General features: G+C 42.8%; 1 long non-coding RNA gene across 6 annotated transcripts in view; it reads left to right on the top strand.

Annotated features, from left to right (window-relative positions):
- LOC147122723 (uncharacterized) overlaps positions 1–16,061 on the top strand; it is a 160,355-nt gene that overhangs the window by 12,112 nt on the left and 132,182 nt on the right. The window contains exon 3 of one of the 6 annotated variants that reach the window (XR_015081497.1): positions 11,142–11,925. The exons of the other annotated variants lie outside the window; for them this stretch is intronic. This is a non-coding gene — a long non-coding RNA (uncharacterized LOC147122723). Of the gene's footprint in view, positions 1–11,141; positions 11,926–16,061 lie in introns of those variants that run through there. 6 annotated transcript variants of the gene reach the window in all.

Here is a 16,061-nt window from a genome sequence, read left to right as displayed (position 1 = left end):
TGTTAAAGCTGAAACAGAAATCACACTATGACAAGTCATCCAAAACTCTGAAACCATTGACAAGGGATGATGTTGTCAGGATTGAGGATCCAGATGCATGGAACAGGAAAGCTACAGTTCTTGAGGAAGTAGGACCAAGGTCATACACTGTTAGAACTGAGGAAGGACAGATTCTCAGGAGGCGTTCCCTCCTGAAAACACAAGAAACTATCCAAGAGCAAATCGATGACAATGTCGCAACTGAATCCTGTCACTCACCACCAGAACAATCTAACACAAACACACATACAGGCTCTCATGAAAACACATCAGACTTACCTGTGCTGAGAAGATCCACACGTGAAGTAAAAAAGCCTGATAGACTTAATCTTTGAGCACAAAGAAAACTATAATAAAAGAATGAAAAGCTTAGAGTTCATAAAGTAAAGCTTTGAAAATGTGTTGACTGTTGTGAAGATGTTTATGTCGTTATGATTGATTGATATTGATTTTGTTTAACCTTTAAGGAAGGGGGATGTAATGATCAGTAACATGTCATTCTAGAATGGTAAACTAGGTGGAGCTGTATGTTTAGTGGTGGGCTACCCACAAGGCAGTAGTCAAGATGGATGCCTGTACACTCGTCCACATGGCTGAATAAATGACTAGCTCAAGCTAGCTGTTCATAATGAAAACGTCTATTTATTTATTTATGAACATAATAACACCTACAGGACTTTGTCACTACATTTCATGTTTGAAATTCTGTGAGGGGGGAGGAAATGTTATGTCTGCACACTGGGTTACAGTGCTGCATTAGAGTTACTCTAGCACATGAAGTTTGATAGTGCTGTTATCGTTATATTGGCCCAGAAATTCGGGTCGGGGGTTTCCCGCGGGTGTAAGCCCCCGACCTGTACTTACCTTGCGCACTGGCAGTTGAGCTGTAGGGCCCCGTGGAATTCCGCTCCGGGGCCTGGCCCAGCTGCCGGCGCGCTGTGCTTGCGTGTCCCAGGGGCGTAATTAGTGCGATGCATCCCCTGGGATCACTTGAGCCATGGGCAGCCAATCGGAGGAGGGAAAAGCCCATTCATAAGATTGACAGGTAGACCTGTCAAAACTTATAAATACTACGGGCCCAAAATAGCAGTAAACCTTCAAATAATTTTTTTTTAAACATCACACTTATTAAATAAACTATAAATTACATTAAATAACTATTTTAAACAATAATTTAAATTTTTGAAAAAAATAATTTTATATTATAACAGGGCTAAAAATAAACTTACCTTGCTTTAAAGTATTTAAAAATAATAAACCTGTGGAAAAAATGTTTTAATTTTAATTAATTGACCACTTACCTTGCAAAAAGCAGGCCTTACGCCTGCTTTTTAAATGTGTGAATCCTGCAGGCTTACCCTCCTGGGAAATCCTGTAAAAAAACCTAAGTTTAAAGCGCACGCGCAGCCTCCCCTGCACGCGCGTTTGACCTCTGAACCCCTTCGTTCAGAGGATCGGAAGTGCCGGTTTCCCGCGCATGCGCAGTGCATGCAGGAAACCAGCAATTTCATTCGGCCTACGGGTGAGTACCCCGTGCGTACTCACCCGGGGAGAGACGAATTTCTGGGCCAATATGTCTGACATTGGTGATAGGTACTCGATTGCCTTGGCCTGTAAGAGTTAGTTGGATCGGTCATTAAAACGACACGAGTTGATTTCTACATGCTGTCATTGAGTTATCCTTGCAAACGCAACAATTTCCAAGAGCATTGAACTGATTATAAACAGCATATATCTGGTTTATAATCAAGCAAGTGCATACCACTCCTTGTTCATTCACTCATCTTTCATTTCTTCATCAGAAATGCAAAGGGCTATATGGTTTCAGTCATCACTAAGCATCTTTCACAATGTTAAAAGTATTTTAATATTCCATCCAGGATTTCTTCCTTCTCGTGCATATGCAGTAACCCAAATGGGGGTTAAAATTACTCCCAATAGTTTGGTTGCTTGTGTACGAACATAAGTATATCTTCCATGTTCTAATCTGAAAAACTACAAAAAATCCAAAAAATAGGTAAAATCCATACAAAAAAATCCTAAATAATATTACAGGAAAAATCTTTTTTTATCCTGGTCTTCCCTTCACCCCTCTTTCCCTTTTACCTCTTCTCCCTCGCTCTTCCCTCCACTCTCCTTCCTTGTCTTCTCACCTTTTCCCTCCTTCTTCCCTCCTGAACTCTCTTCCCACATCTCTCCCCTCCCTCTTTCAAATGCCAATCTTCCCCTATTGCCTCCTTTTACTCCCTGCACTCTTCTCCCTGTTCGTTCTTCTCCACGTTCTCCCAACCTTTCTTCTCTTTCCTCACTTTTCTGGCTAATTTTCCTCCCCTCCCTCCCCAGCAACGTAATGAGTGGGAGCGACGCTGAGAGAGGAGCAGCCAGTAACACACGAACATACGAATTAGGAGCAGGAGTAGGCCACTCGGCCCTTCAAGCCTGCTCCGCCATTCAGTAAGATCATGGCTGATCCGATTACTCCACATTCCCGCCTACCCCCGATAACTTTTCACCCCCTTGCTTACCAAGAATCTGTCTACCTCTGCCTTAAAAATATTCAAAGACTCGGCTTCCGTCGCCCTCTGAGAAAGAAAGTTCCAAAGACTCACGACCCTCTGTGAGAAAAAAATTCTCCTCATCTCTGTCTTAAATGGGCGACCCCTTATTTTTAAACAGTGACCCCTAGTTCTGGATTCTCCCACAAGAGGAAACATCCTCTCCACATCCACCCTGTCCAGACCCCTCAGGATCTTATATGTTTCAATCAAGTCACCTCTTACTCTTCTAAACTCCAGCGGATACAAGTCTAGCCTGTCCAACCTTTCTTCATAAGACAACCCACCCATTCCAGGTATTGGTCTAGTAAACCTTCTCTGAACTGCTTCCAACGCATTTACATCCTTCCTTAAATAAGGAGACCAATACTGTACACAGTACTCCAGATGTGGTCTCACCAATGCCCTGTATAACTGAAGCATAACCTCCCTACTTTTGTATTCAATTCCCCTCGCAATAAACAATAACATTCTATTAGCTTTCCTAATTACTTGTTGTACCTGCATAGTAACCTTTTGTCATTCATGCACTAGGACACCCAGATCCCTCTGCATCTCAGAGCTCTGCAACCTCTCACCATTTAGATAATATGCTTCTTCTTTATTCTTCCTGCCAAAATGGACAACTTCACATTTTCCCACATTATACTCCATTTCCCACATTATACTCCATTTGCCAGATCTTTGCCCACTCACAACCTATCTATATCCCTTTGTAGCCTCCTTATATCCTCTTCACAATTTACTTTCCTACCTATCTTTGTGTCATCAGCAAATTTAGCAACCATACCTTCGGTCCCTTCATCCAAGTCACTTATATAAATTGTAAAAAGTTAAGGCCCCAGCACTGATCCCTGTGGCACACCACTTGTTGCATCTTGCCAATCAGAAAATGACCCATTTATGCCTACTCTGTTTCCTGTTATAGCCAATCTTCTATCCATACCAATATGTTACCCCCTACACCATGAGCTTTTATTTTCCGCAATAACCTTTGATGTGGCACCTTATCAAATGCCTTCTGGAAATCTAAGTACAGTACATCCACCGGTTCCCCTTTATCCACAATGCATGTTACTTCCTCAAAGAACTCCAATAAATTGGTTAAACACGATTTCCCTTGCACAAAACCATGTTGACTCTGCCTGATTACTTTGAACTTTTCTAAGTGCCCGGCTATAATGTCTTTAATAATAGCTTCTAACATCTTCCCTATGACAGATGTTAAGCTAACTGGCCTGTAGTTTCCTGCTTTCTGTCTCCCTCCCTTTTTGAATAAAGGAGTTACATGCACTATTTTCCAATCTAATGGAACCTTCCCCGAATCTAGGGAATTTTGGAAAATTAAAACCAACGCATCAACTATCTCACTAGCCACTTTTAAGACCCTAGGATGAAGTCCATCAGGACCCGGGGACTTGTCAGCCCGCAGCTCCAACAATTTGCTCAGTACCACTTCCCTGGTGTTTGTAATTTTCTTGAGTTCCTCCCTCCCATTTCTTGATTTACAGCTATTTCTGGGATTTTACTTGTATCCTCTATAGTGAAGACCGATGCAAAATACCTGTTCAATTCAACTGCCATCTCCTTATTTTCCATTATTAATTCCCCAGACTCACTTTTTATAGGATCAACGCTCACTTTGTTAACTCTTTTTAAAATATCTATAGAAACTCTTACTATCTGTTTTTATATTTCTAGCTAGCTTTCTCTCGTACTCTAATTGTTCTCTCCTTATTAATCTTTTAGTCATTCTTTGCTGTTTTTTATATTAAGGGGTGAGTGAAACCTGGGGACCTTACTGTGACTACATAGTGAAATGATTTGTTCCCACTGATGGTTGAATGGGGAATAAGGGGGCGGAGACTGAGGATTCTCACTGGAAGAACCAAGGGAGAAGGAAGGTTCTTGAATTGAGATTTATTCGACTTGCGGTTATTGAGATAGAGACGAGAACACCATTTAAAGGGCATAGGATAAATATTTGAAAAGGTGGAATATGAAAGGATCTGGGGGGAAATGAAGTAATAGGAAAGTGGCCCCCTCCTATTATGTAATTTCTATCATTCTATGAAAACTCTCCTTTATTGTGTCCAAGCCCAGTTAGTGGTTTAGAAATGTTGGTGCTGAGCTGAGTTTAGGACAACATGCTCTGTGAAAAGGGCCCCAAGCACCGAGACTGCTGCTCTTTGTGCGATCTCTCAGTTTGGTTCAGGTTGGTCTGTGCCATCTGGTTTTGATGTGTGAAGCTCAAGTGCAGATCAGCTCTGATTGAGGCTCTCCATTCAGATTTGTCACCTTCACACAGAACCCAAGTCCAGTTGGATGAGGAGAGAGAGCGGGCCTATTAAAAGTGGCATCAACTGGGGGATTCTGGCTGTAGTTTCAGGGTGAGTATCAGCGTATTATAAAATTACTACCAGTTATAGGTAGGATATTGGGGCGTTACACCTGTTACATGTAGAGTATGAGTGAGTTATTGTATTACTGTTCAATCTTATGTCTAGTAAAGGATCCCCTTGGAATGAGTGACCATAACATGGTTGAATTCCATATTCAATTAGAGGGTGAGAAGGTTGGATCTCAAACAAGCATGCTAAGCTTGAATAAAGGAGACTATGAAGGTATGAGAGTGGAATTGAGTAGAGTGGATTGGGAAAATAGATTAAAGGGTAAGACGATACATGATCAGTGGTGTACATTTAAGGAGTTATTTTACAACTTCCAAAAAAAAAATATTCCACTGAGAAGAAAAGGGTGTAAAAGAAAAGACAGCCATCCGTGGCTAAGTAAAGAAATTAAGGATAGTATTCGACTAAAAACAAGGGCATATAAGGTAGCCAAATCTAGTGGGAGGATAGAGGATTGGGAAAACTTTAAAAGACAGCAAAAAATAACAAAAAGATTGATTAAGAAAGGGAAGATAGATTATGAAAGTAAATTAGCAAAATATATAAAAACAGATAGTAAGAGTTTTTATAGTTATATAAAAAGAAAAAGGGTGGCTAAAGTAAATGTTGGTCCCTTAGAGGATGAGACCGGGAAATTAATGGTGGGAAATATGGAGATGGCAAAAACACTGAATGAATATTTTACATCAGTCTTTACAGTAGAAGACACTAAGAATATCCCAACACGGGACAAACAGGGGGCTAAAGGGTGGGATGAGCTAAACACGATCAAATTCACTAAGGAAGTGGTACTCGGTAAAATAATGGGACTCAAGGCGGATAAATCACCTGGACCTGATGGCTTACATCCTAGGGTCTTGAGGGAAGTGGCGGTAGGGATTGTGGATGCATTGGTAATAATTTTCCAAAACTCCCTGGACTCGGCAAAGGTCCCGGCAGACTGGAAAACTGCGAATGTAACACCCTTATTTAAAAAGGGCAGTAGACAGAAGGCTGGAAACTATAGACCGGTTAGCCTAACATCTGTGGTAGGTAAAATTTTGGAGTCCATTATTAAGGAGACAGTAACAGGACATTTGGATAATCACAATTTAATAGGACAAAGTCAGCATGGTTATATGAAGGGGAAGTCATGTTTGACAAATTTGCTGGAGTTCTTTGAGGAAGTAACGTATAGGGTGGATAAAGGGGAACCAGTGGACGTAGTGTATTTAGACTTCCAAAAGGCATTTGACAAGGTGCCACACAAAAGATTACTACTTAAGATAAAAAATCACGGGATTGGGGGTAATATTCTGGCAGGGATAGAGGATTGGCTATCTAACAGAAGGCAGAGAGTTGGGATAAATGGTTCATTCTCAGACTGGCAATCAGTAACTAGTGGTGTTCCACAGGGGTCAGTGCTGGGTCCCCAACTCTTTACAATCTATATTAACGATTTGGAGGAGGGGACCGAGTGTAACATATCAAAGTTTGCAGATGATACTAAGATGGGAGGGAAAGTAGTGAGTGAGGAGGACATAAAAAACCTGCAAGGGGACATAGGCAGGCTAAGTAAGTGGGCAGAGATTTGGCAGATGGAATACAATACTGGAAAGTGTGAGGTTATGCACTTTGGCAGGAAAAATCGTAGAGCAAGTTATTATCTTAATTGCAAGAAACTGGAAAGTACTGAAGTACAAAGGGATCTGGGGGTCCTGGTGCACGAAACTCAAAAGGTTAGTATGCAGGTGCAGCAAGTGATTAAGAAGGCCAATGGAATGTTGGCTTTCATTGCTAGGGGGATAGAATATAAAAATCACAGAATCACAGAATCCCCACAGTGCAGATGGAGGCCATTTCGGCCCATCGAGCCTGCTCCGACACATATCCCACCCTATCCCCGTAACCCCACGTATTTAATCCCCTAACACTAAGGGTCAATTTATCATAGCCAAATCAACCTAACCCGCACATCTTTGGACTGTGGGAGGAAACCGGAGCACCCGGAGGAAACCCACGCAGACACAGGGAGAATGTGCAAACTCCACACAGTCGCCCGAGGCCGGATTTGAACCCGGGTCCCTGGCGCTGTGAGGCAACAGTGCTAACCACTAGGGAGGTATTGCTTCAGTTGTACAAGGTATTGGTGAGACCGCACCTGGAATACTGCGTACAGTTTTGGTGTCCATACTTAAGAAAGGACATACTTGCTCTCGAGTCAGTACAAAGAAGGTTCACTCGGTTAATCCCGGGGATGAGGGGATGGACATACGAGGAGAGGTTGAGTAGATTGGGACTGTGGGTAGCGGAGTGGGCCCAGGGGCCGTGTAGCCTGATCCTGCTCCTATTTCGTGTGTCTAATTCTGTTAGATTCAGGAGATGGTTCTGTGATAGTGGATTGGCGGTTAGGATCAGATCAGCCATGATCTTATTGAATGGCGGAGCAGGCTCGAGGGGCCGATTGGCCTACTCCTGCTCCTATTTCTTATGTTCTTATGTTATTAGAGATTTGAAAAATATCAAATTTTTAATTTTTTTTCTTACTTTTCCTGTCTCTTTTTTCTCTCACTTAATCCAATCTTTCTTTCCCTCTCTTTATTTCTCTTCTTGTACCTGATTCGACTCTAATTCTCAATCCTTAAATCTCATTGGTTAAGGAAATACATGTTGGTTCCACGGTTCACGAGGGTCCCAGATGCCCTGTTGCTCTCGCCATGCCGTTACCAGCTCGCAATTCCAGCAAATTACGAGGCAAAAACATTTTGAGCTGAAAGGTGCAGGAAAAAGTCTAACACCACATGCCGCAAGATCTGGCATTTCTCCAGCAGATCAGCTTACTGTATTTTGAATGAATCTGAGGTATGGGCCTCAACTACCCTACCTGGGAGAGCACGAAAAGTAATTCATTCTATGTGAAGCACTTTGAGACATGTCTGAGAGATGTGATGGGGTGCTTCATAAATGTAAGTCTTTTTTTTTCTTCTTTTTTCTCTATTTCCTTTCTGATTGTTCCGTGCTAACCATGCAGTACTAGCAGTCATGTGGCTAGCAGCAAGCAATCAAATTGCGAAAGCAAAACGAGAAGATGGCCATGGCACTACCAAACCCACTTCAACTTCAGATTACAGCTAGCTGGGGAACATAAAAAAAAATACATAAAACAACCCAACCCACTAGCTCTCTTCGCGCTATGCATGACTGGTAGTTTGATACCCACCTGCCGCCCACCATTTCACTGCGGGAGACACACTAGTTACTTACTAGTTTTCATTTTTTCAACTAAATTATACAGAAATGACAGCATTGAATTTAAATTCAGTTGAAGTACAGCCTCATATTGCACCACTGTCCTGAAAAACATATACGATGGTCCTGCAAAACATGAACGTGAATCTGGTATCTGCAGTAACTAGAAAGTAAAATTACATTTTTCACAAATACTGGAATTGAATTTAAATGGTTCTGCTTTATGTGAAAGGAGGCTGGATTTAAACCATGGATTTAATTAATTAGGAAAAACAAAAAGTAGAGAATCGTGTCAACTTCATCATTCTGGCAGGCAAGAGTGCAAAAGTTATTGGAAACTTGTCTCACGAGTGTAAAATTTAATGCTGCCACGTCATACAACAGTTGGATATTATGAAGTTACATGAAGACAGACATTTAGAAACAGTCAGTTTCATAATACAAGAAAAAGATAGATACTGTACCAATGCTGTAGTAATAACTTAGACTTCTTCAAGCAGTTATCAACATTGCACTGATTAACAAAATTAACTCAGTGTATCATGGCAGTTGGTGTCTGACAATGTAAAATTAATTTATGGGAACTACAAAATGTAAAGGTGCATTTCAGTAAATAACCATTCCAATGCAATTTAAATTAAACATTTTCCATCTTTAGAAATCTGAAACATAGGTCAGTATATATAATAAATAGACTTGCTGTATTTAGTGGCCTAGTTCCTGTTTACCACATGGGGGTAATAGGTTGGTTCCTGGCTAATTTTAAAATAATGACTGCCCTTTTGTACTTTATGCTATTGTGCCTCAATATTTGTCTTCTGAAAATTTTTCTTTTATTGCATTCACTATCCTCTCAATTGTCCTACTAAATTGTCCATTTCCAAAGGGAAAAATGTTCACAGATAAATAACGTAGATTATATAGGGCTGATTTTAACCTTCATCAGTGGTGGAAAACAGAAGGTAGCAGATCGGTCGGCCCTGAGACACCTCGCCCGATTTTTCCTTTCCATTGACTTCAATATCTTAATGTTTGTTTAAATTCTGGAGGAAGTTTAATCGGTATGGCAAATTTTATTCAAACAATTTTTCCAGGAATACTTATAGGCCTCTATTAACCCCCCACGCCCCCCGCACTCCCACAACGGGTGGGAATGGGTTGGGGGGTTAAAAAGTGAAATGCACGGAACACGACCCCAACCCGCCACGCACACACCTGCTGCCATTTCTGTGGCGTCGGATATTGGGGCATCTAAGTATCCCACTATGGAGAAGCGGGGTGCTTAGTAACATATTTAAGTCGGGCTCCCACAGTGCAATTAGAAGTTAACTGCTGCTGCACGGGTTTCCCAGGGGATCGGAAAATTCAGCAGTGAAACGGAGACGGGAGCGACCGGCTCTCCGAGATTTTTCAGCACTCCTTGTGGGCTAGGAGTAACAGGAGTGCTCCCCCCAGGCTCCTCACGCAAGCGTTCAGCCTCCAACCCCCTCAGCCCCAATCTCCAGCCTCCCCCCAGCCCTCCTGATCGCAAGCTTCTCTTCTCCGCCCCGCACCCCCATCCCCCGATTGGCGACCTCTCCCCACCTGCCCCGATTGCCAGGAACCATCCCTAAGGGAACCCAGCTGCGGCCTCCTGCCGCTGGTGTTCCCACCCTCCCGCTGGCCAGGCTGTCCACTTGGATGGGTGCTAGGCGGGAAACGAAGCTGCAAGATGTTAATGAGAAATAACAGAAAATGCTGGAAAAACTCAGCAGGCCAAGCAACCTCCGCGGAGAGAGAAATAGAGTCAACGTTTCGGTTGTTAATGAGGTTCTGCTGTTAAGATCAGCAGGACCGCAGCATCCCCAGCCTTGCCAGGTTTTTCAGCCTCACCCTCCCTCCCCCTAAATATCAGGGCCATAATAATTTGCACCTGGGATACTTATGTAAGAATGCTTAATGCATTTGTTAGAAATTTATGTCTTTGAGTGGAGATGTTAACCCTATTATTTTACTGGTTTGTATCCCTGTATAACCTTTCACAGCCATAATGTGTAGGGCCGATAGCTATGTGATTAATAAAGTAGACTGCACTGAGACTCATTTAAATGAGTGAATAGTTATTATTTGAGTCCAATGTGTTGGAACAAAGGCAGTAAAGTAAATATTACTGAACAGCAATGATTGTTCAAGTGATGTTTATCACATAGATACTAATGGGTGATGCTACTGAAATGTATTATTGTGTTCCAATGTTCGTGTTTGTACGAGACACAAGCATAAACTAGGGAATTTACAGAAACATCATTTGAAATATTTGTGACACTATTACATGTTCAGTAGTCTTTGTCCCGGCCATCTCTCTACCCTTATGGATTGGGTTGTCTTAAATTGACAGTTTTTGTTGTTTAGTAGTATCAGTCTTGGGTCATGGTAGCACTTTGGCCTCTGAGTCAGAAGGTTGTGAGTTCTAAGCCCCACTCCAGAGACTTGAGTACATAACCTAGGCTGGCACTTCAGTGCAGTACTGGGGAAATGCTCTGTTGGAAGTGCTGTCTTTTGGATGAGACATTAAACCAAGGCCCCCATTTCCCACTCAACGGAGGTACAAGATTTCATAGCATTAGATGAAGAAGAACAGGGGAGGTGTCCTGGTCAAAATTTATTCCTCAACCAACACCATCCAAATAAATCTGAATATCTGGTCTTTGCTGTTGCGTTTCCCAACATTACAATGGTGACTACCCTTCAAAAATACTTAATTGGCTGTGAGGGAGGTACTTTGGGACGTCTTGCGATATATAATGCAAGTTCTTGCTTTTTCTTTAAGCGTGAGACTACTGTTCAGTACTCAACTGCTGCTGTTGGCTTTCTAACCTTCTTTGCCACCTTGTCCATCACCTGACATGTGGCTCTCTTGCTTGTTTAGTGTTGAAAATGCCACCCACCGTATTGAGGAACTTCTCTAAAAGCCTCCGAAACTACCACCAACAATATGAATTGGCTAGGAACTGTACAACATTCATCGAAAGAGTAGTACTGATAGTTTGAGTAGGTACTGTGTGTTATCAAGAATTAACAAGTGACTATACATTGGGCCATTAACATCAAGTCCCACAGCAATCCGTGCATTTCCTGTTTTTAAATTACAACGCCCACAACACGGATACATAACAAGGTGTGCCAGCTTGTGCAACGGTATTGCTACTAAAACAATCATTGTGTTGCTGAGACTTTGAAATGTGTCTTGGATTCTGAATTTGAAAATCATCTACCGCGAGGACATAGTTAAGTGACAAAGCTGAAGTAAATATCTGACACAATCTATTCAATGAAGTGGGACAAGAGCACCAAAAATAAGTTATAGGATCAAAATGCTTTTATTGATTGTTTTCATCCATGACAGATAGCTATTGATTGTGAAATAGGTTTGGATGAAGAAGACCCTTCAGTTCATTTGATTTCATCCTTCCAGAACACCAACTGTACTATTTTCACATTACATTATCTAACTGCTTCTTAATGAGTCCTGGCTTCAACCACTTCTCCTGATAATCTGTTTTAGCTGTTGATCAATCTCTGTAAAGGAATACTTCTTGATTTCTGTAATAAACTTTCTCCTCACAACCCTGACTGTGTACTCTCTTGTCCTGCTTGCTGTATATAAAAGTATTGTTCTGGGTTGACTTTCTTTATCATCTTAAGTATCCCACTGAAACATCTTTTTAATAAGGTAGAAGACCTATAGTTTATAGAGCTATTCCTCATATTATCTCTCATTGCTTTCCTCTGTACCATCTTTGGATGCCTTGCTATGCGACAAGAACTGTGGTATAGTTGGGATTTTCAAATGAACAGAAATTTTTTTCAAACCAACTTTTATAATAGGATAATAATGTAAAAATGTTTAAAAAGTTTGTCTTATTTAACTGTTAAACATAGACAAATTCTATTTATAAAATGGCACAATTCAACAGACAAAAGCCTGTCAGCAGTTGACAAAGCAGGAAATAAGCTACTATAATGCCTTATTTGTTCACTTCCGATGTCCACAGCACTCACTGAATAAACAACCCAAATTGAGAAATTTCAGGGTTGACTGTAACAGTATCTTAGGTGACTAGGTGGTACAGTGGGTCACATTGGCTGGAATTTTAAGCTCTTGATCCGCCTGGAACAGGGGGCCCCGGTAGAGTGTGGGAAACCCAGATGTCCGGAGGTCATGGACAGGTTCCCCATCCGGAAGTCCGACTGATTGACAGGCTGGCTTCCAGTCGGATGGGGAACGCTGGAAAAGAGGCCCAGGTGGTGCGGGGGGCGGGAGCCCGATCCCCCCACCCCGGGGGTTCTGATCCTGGGGTGGGGAGGTCCAGTCCCCAACCCGGGGGGGCAGTCCGATCCCAGAGGGGGGGGGTCCGATCACCAACCCCGAGGAGGGGGGGGGGGGGGTCTGATGGTGGGGGACCTTGGGGAGCCAGATGCTCTCTGAGACTGTCCTTGCCTTGCTGCAGCTGCCGGGAATCCCGAGGCCTGGGAACCCCGGCCGGCTACAGTTAAACCTGCACAGCAGGTTAAATCCAAGGCTTCCAGCCTCATTATAATATTTAAAGTGTCAACCTACCTCCTGGAAGCAGGTTGGCTGCCCACTCCCACTGTCCCACCTCCGTCAAACCCGGAAGTAGGTGGGTTGGCGTTGGGATTCACATTTTTAACACTTTAACCTCCCATCTGACCCAAACCTGCCGTTTTGGGGGGTTAAAATTCCCTCCATTGTGTCTATTAACCTTTGGAATTTGGGCACTCATCTCAGTCTGGCAGGATTTTTGCCCATCTCTGCTAAATGTAAGGGTTCTTCGAGAAATTAATTTGCGCAGTACAGTTCCAAAGCACAAAACTGCTTATAGTTCTGTACCAATTTACATGAATTGGCACTCTCCAAGAAATTAAAAGGACAGTTGATGTTACAAATATTATTTACACTGGTACTTCATTGGTAGTGAAGCACTTTGGGATGTCCTACACTCGTGAAAGGTTCTATATAAATGCAAGTTCTTCAAGTCAATCAGATCACTAGTGTGAGAAATTAAAATATTTTCTGGTGACATTGGCCTAATGACTGGACTCAGTCGCCACCGGATTAGTTCACCCAGACTCAACCGGGTTCACACTAGGATACTGCCCACCCACCAGCACTAGAGAAGTGTTTAATGTTGTACACCACTGCAGCAGCACAGACTCACCCTGGTCACAGAAAAAGCCTTTAACCAGGTAGATTAGAGCTTCCTACTCCCCATGTTTGACTGGATGGCCTTTTGGAACACATTCAGTAGATAAGCCAAAATCCTCTACTACTCTCCTATCTCAAAACTAATGCCTATAGCTCACCACATTTCCCCCTCCATTGAAGGATCAAACAGAATTATCCATGTTCTCCTCTTTGCCCTTACCGTAGAACCCCTATGTGTGACTGTAAGAATGACTCCATCATCCATGTAGCCCTGGCTGGTGAAATGAATAACAAATTATAGAAACATAGAAAAATAGGAGCAGGAGTAGGCAATTCGGCCCTTTGAGCCTGCTCCGCCATTCAATATGATCATGGCTGATCTATCTCAATACCATATTCCCGCTCTCTTCCCATACCCCTTGATGCCTTTTGTGTCGAGAAATCTATCTATCTCCTTCTTAAATATATTCAGTGACTTGGCCTCCACAGCTGTCTGTGGTCGAGAATTCCACAGGTTCACCACCTTCTGAGTGAAGAAATTTCTCCTCATCTCAGTCCATCTGAATGAGATTCTGCTGCCTATTACTAACCCTATCATCTCCCTCCCTAGCATCTTTCAGACCATCAAATAAAAAAACAGCTGTCAGGCTACAAACGCAACTACTCAAAAACAGAGGCAATGACCCTTGCTCAGAAAATCCCAAACAAGTATATGAGTAGTATACACTTAGACATATTAGTTCCACCCAATCTCCCAGCCTGCTATCAGAAAAAAAACTCCCTCTTTCCAGCATATACACCAACCAATACAGCAAAGGCTATGGGCCCTGACAACATCCCGGCTGTCGTGCATAACACTTGTGCTCCAGAACTAGCCGCGCCTCTAGCCAAGCTGTTCCAGTACAGCTACAACACTGGCATCTACCCGACAATGTGCAAAACTGCCCAGGTATGTCCTGTCCACAACAAGCAGGACAAATCAAATCCGGCCAATTACCGCCCCATCAGTCTACTCTCAATCATCAGCAAATTGATGGAAGGTGCCGTCGACAGTGCTATCAAGCGGCACTTACTCACCAACAACCTTCTCACCGATGCTCAGTTTGGGTTCCGCCAGGACCACTCAGCTCCAGACCACATTACAGCCTTGGTCCAAACATGGACAAAAGAGCTGAATTCCAGAGGTGAAGTGAGAGTGACTGCCCTTGAGATCAAGGCAGCATTTGACCGAGTGCAGCATCAAGGAGCCCTAGTAAAACCAATGTCAATGGGAATTGGTGGGGGGGGGGTGGGAAACTCTCCACTGGCTGGAGTCATACCTAGCAAAAAGGAAGATGGTTGTGGTTGTTGGAGGTCAATCATCTCAGCACCAGGACACCACTGCAGGAGTTCCTCAGGGCAGTGTCCTAGGCCCAACCATCTTCAGCTGCTTCATCACTGACCTTCCCTCCATCATAAGGTCAGAAGTGGGAATGTTCGCTGATGATTGCACAGTGTTCAGTTCCTTTTGCAACTCCTCAGATAATGAATATAATAGGAGCAGGAGTAGGCTATTCGGCACCTCGAGCCTGCTCCACCATTCAGTAAGATCATGGCTGATCTTCTACCTCAACTCTACTTTCCTGCACTATCCCCATAGCCCTTGATTCCCTTAACATCCAAAAATCTATCGATCTCTGAGCCTCCACAGCCCTCTGGGGTAGAGAATTCCAAAGATTCACCACCCTTTGAGTGAAGAAATTTCTCCTCATCTCAGTCTTAAATGGCCGACCCTTTATTCTGAGACTGTGACCCCTGGTTCTAGACTTCCCAGCCACGGGAAACATCCTCCCTGAATCTACCTGTCAAGCCCTGTAAGAATTTTGTATTTGTCAATGAGATCACCTCTCATTCTTGTAAACTCCAGAGAATATAGACCTAGCCTACTCAATCTCTCCTCATAGGACAATCCCCCCACCCCAGGAATCAGTCTGGTGAACCTTAGTTGTACTCCCTCTATGGCAAGTATATCCTTCCTTAGGTAAGGAGACCAAAACTGTACACAATACTCCAGGTGTGGTCTCACCAGGGCCCTATATAATTGCAGTAAGATGTCTTTATTCTTATACTCAAATCCTCTTGTAATAAAGGCCAACATACCATTTGCTTTCCTAATTGCTTGCTGTACCTGCATGTTAACTTTCAGTGATTTGTGTACAAGGACACCCAGGTCCCTCTGAACACCAACATTTCCCAATCTCTCACCATTTAAAAAAATACTCTGCTTTTCTATTTTTCCTACCAAAGTGGATAACTTTACATTTCTCCACATTATATTCTATTTGTCATGTTCTTGCCCACTCACTTGAAGCCCTTGAAGCCTCATTGCATCCTCCTCATAACTTACTTTCCCACCTAGCTTTGTATTACAGCAAACTTAGATATATTACATTTGGTCCCCTCATCTAAATTATTGATATAGATTGTGAATAGCTGAGGTCCAAGCACTGATCCTTGTGGTACCCCACTAGTTACAGCCTGCCAACCCGAAAATGACCTGTTTATTCCTACTCTCTGTTTTCTGTCCATTAACCAATCCTCAATCCATGCTAATATATTACCCCCAATCCCATGAGCCCTAAT

This window comes from Somniosus microcephalus, chromosome 2 (genome assembly GCF_052327205.1).
Source record: "Somniosus microcephalus isolate GS21.2 chromosome 2, FLI_Smic_1.0, whole genome shotgun sequence".
Taxonomy (NCBI): Eukaryota; Metazoa; Chordata; class Chondrichthyes; order Squaliformes; family Somniosidae; genus Somniosus; species Somniosus microcephalus.
Note: the sequence above shows the minus strand (reverse complement) of the source record. Positions and strands in the feature narration are given on the sequence as shown.